The 3037-nt window shown below is 48.7% G+C and overlaps 1 long non-coding RNA gene across 1 annotated transcript; it reads right to left on the bottom strand.

Annotated features, from left to right (window-relative positions):
- Positions 1–1009: 1009 nt before the first annotated feature.
- On the bottom strand, positions 1010–2246 carry LOC134982048 (uncharacterized). Its single transcript, XR_010190887.1, has 3 exons — positions 2110–2246; positions 1821–2033; positions 1010–1252 (listed from the first exon to the last, which is right to left on the bottom strand). It is a non-coding gene; the product is annotated as an uncharacterized LOC134982048 (long non-coding RNA).
- Positions 2247–3037: the final 791 nt, after the last annotated feature.

Genomic DNA, 3037 nt, shown 5'->3' with positions numbered 1-3037 from the left:
GAACCCAAAACCAAAACACAAAACCCGAAAAATTTCCGGTGCACATTTCTACTTTCAACAAAGGCTATCAGCCCCCCATCCGCAGCCCATTGGATGGGGGGGACAGCCTCGGGCTTCACCCCTGGCCCTTGGGTGGCTGGGGGGGGGACCCCTTGATTGAAGGGGTCCCCACTCCCCCAGGATACCCCGGCCAGGGGTGACTAGTTGGATATTTGATGCCACGGCCGCAAGGCACTGTATAAAAGTGACCCCCGGCTGTGGCATTATCTGTCCAGCTAGTGGAGCCCGGTGCTGGTTTCAAAAATACGGGGGACCCCTACGCTTTTTGTCCCCCGTATTTTTGGAACCAGGACCAGGCGCAGAGCCCGGTGCTGGTTGTTTAAATATGGGGGAACCCCTGTCAATTTTTTCCCCATATTTTTGCAACCAGGACCGGCTCAAAGAGCCCGAGGCTGGTTTTGCTTAGGAGGGGGGACCCCACGCAATTTTTTTTTAAAGTTTAAACATTTTTTTTTTTTTTTTTTACAAGGTGCACAATGAAGCCCAGCACGGATCTCTCAGATCCGGCCGAGATTCATTGTATTAAAGTCGGCAGTGTTTTACAAGTCACTCACGTAAAACACTGCCTAAAAAAACGAATGACATCGACATCGGAAAAACCGAAAATGCAGAATACGGCAGTTTAGTAAATTAGTCATAAACAATTCAAAAAGTTGCATATTTACACTTTCGATGTCATTCGTGATTGAACTTTGACCTCAAACGGGAAAATACGATTCTTAGTAAATTTACCCCATGGTTTCTGATATAATTTGATTACTTTGAATTAACTGAATGAGGGCCTGTTGATGTCGGTGTTGCTCATCCATTATGCGCTGGAAGGTAACAATAAGTTGGCTGTTATCTGCTCTCATCTGCTCCATACTGTTTGCGACTCTGCATAGCTGGACTTTGAGCCTGCTTGTGTTTCTACACAGTCTCGGGAGATGATGAGGCAGATAGGCTAGGTATTGGGTGTGTGTGCGTAGGCAATCAATATTCTGTGCCTGTTGTTGGTTCCATGTTACCCAAAATGATGGTTCAGGTTGTTGCGGGGGGGTTGTTTGGCTCAATTGTGGGTGTGGTGACATTTGAGGTGGCGGGGTACTTTCCTGAGGCGTGCTTGGTTGGTTAACATCTATTGCTTGCAGATGGAGGGTGTATGTTTCCTGTTCAGATTCCTGCTGGGCTTCCGGGGGCATGATGTCTGGTTCTTTATGGGGTTTAAGGGGACAACATTTGAGTGTATTCGAAAATTATGCTGGTTTTGATATTTAGTTTAACTTTCTAGATTTGTCAAACATTTTTCTAAAGCAAATTATGATGTTCACCAAGACTCATATACACAATCAAAAAGGCCAATTATGTTGGTTTTTATGTTGAAAAAAATGACTTCAAAACAAAAGTGGACACATGTTTGACAAATAACACACTTACGAAACAAACACACAGAGGTACAAAGTTTACACCATGAAAAAAAGTGATTTGTCACCCACCATATCGTACTTGCATTAAAATTTCAAACAGTAAATGACAATATGAATTCTATCACCATTGTGAAAGGGTGTGAATCTACCTGAAGCTCAATATTTTACTATTCAAATAAATAATGACAACACAATACTACTGTAAGGCGCAAGAGAACACTATAAATTTTCAAAAAATTTTTTGTGGTTTTTGGATTTAAAAAATTTGCAAGCCATGGGCTTGCTGCTGTGGATAAGTACTAGGATTATTACATTTTTTGGCTGATGTGTAATTTGTGTTTTGTGTTTACTCACCAGACAGCTGAGGGGAATGTGGTCCCGGTGATTGAGTACTCTCCAAAATGTGTTCTGGTGGCTGAGGCAACACAGTAGAAATACGACGTGGGGGTGTGCTTAATGCTGGTGTTGGTGCGACATCAGGATGACGTCTCTTGCTAGGCCTGCTCGTGTGGCTGCCAGACCCCTGTGAAGGACGTCTTTGTGGACTGTGATGCGATGTTGAAGTTCCTATGGATTAATGCAAATATTAGATTTTTTTGTTTTTTTGTGGTGGCCACATTAACAGGTGTCATTTTTGCGTTACCTGTATCGCCAGCATCCACAGCTCTTGACAGTGTTGCTTGTGTTCTGGAAGTGGTGGCTTGCTTTCGTACTGTAAAAATGATACATTGGTGTTTATGACCTTTAATTACAGTGTGTACTTTTGTAAGCAGCAACATTTAGTGATGTGTGTACATATGATTACCATTATGGGTACAGTTTCTAACAATAAATGTTGAAACAATGGTGTGGCCGGAGAGGCTCCAGCCCACGTGGAAAATGGCCGCCGCGGCACTGAAGGGGTTAACCCCTAGTGCCCGGCGCCATTTTACAGATAATGGGCGCTTGGCGACAGATTTAAAATACTGTGGGCGCTAGGCGCCGTGTTTTATAAATGTGTAAAAATGTATTTTAAATGTGTGCCGTGGTCCCGGACCTCTCCGGAGACCACGGCAGTGAGGGCAGCCCCCGGCGCGCTGAGCAGAGTGTGCGCGCCGGGGGAGAGGGGAGCCGCTGACCACCAGAGTCCGGGAGCTCCGCTCCCGGCAGCGGTCAGTGCAGCTCCGGGCGCACTAGCTGTGTGTGCGCCGGGGAGAAGGGAGAGCCGCTGCAGGCGGGAGATCCACTCCCGCTGCAGCGCGCTCTGTGTGTGCCGGTGCCTCAGCCCATCGGAGGTGGCCAGCCGCGGCAGCCGGGACGAACGTCCCGGGCTGCTGGGCGGCAAGGGGGGTGCGCCGCAGCCCGGCTCCCCGCCGGACGCTGCGGCGAGGCCACAGATCCAGCGCCGCATACAGGGGACCGGGCTAGCCGGCTCCCTGGCGGCGAGGGGATGAGTAGGTTGGTGAGTGCTGGGGTCCGGGTGCTAAGCTCCCGGCACCTCAGCGCTGCAAAGGAGCCAGAGCCACAGCGGCCGGGACAAGTGTCCTGGGCCGCTGGGCTTCGGATCAGGAGGGGGGAAGCCAGCCCCATAC

Source organism: Pseudophryne corroboree (genome assembly GCF_028390025.1).
Source record: "Pseudophryne corroboree isolate aPseCor3 chromosome 10 unlocalized genomic scaffold, aPseCor3.hap2 SUPER_10_unloc_2, whole genome shotgun sequence".
NCBI classification, from domain to species: domain Eukaryota; kingdom Metazoa; phylum Chordata; class Amphibia; order Anura; family Myobatrachidae; genus Pseudophryne; species Pseudophryne corroboree.
Note: the sequence above shows the minus strand (reverse complement) of the source record. Positions and strands in the feature narration are given on the sequence as shown.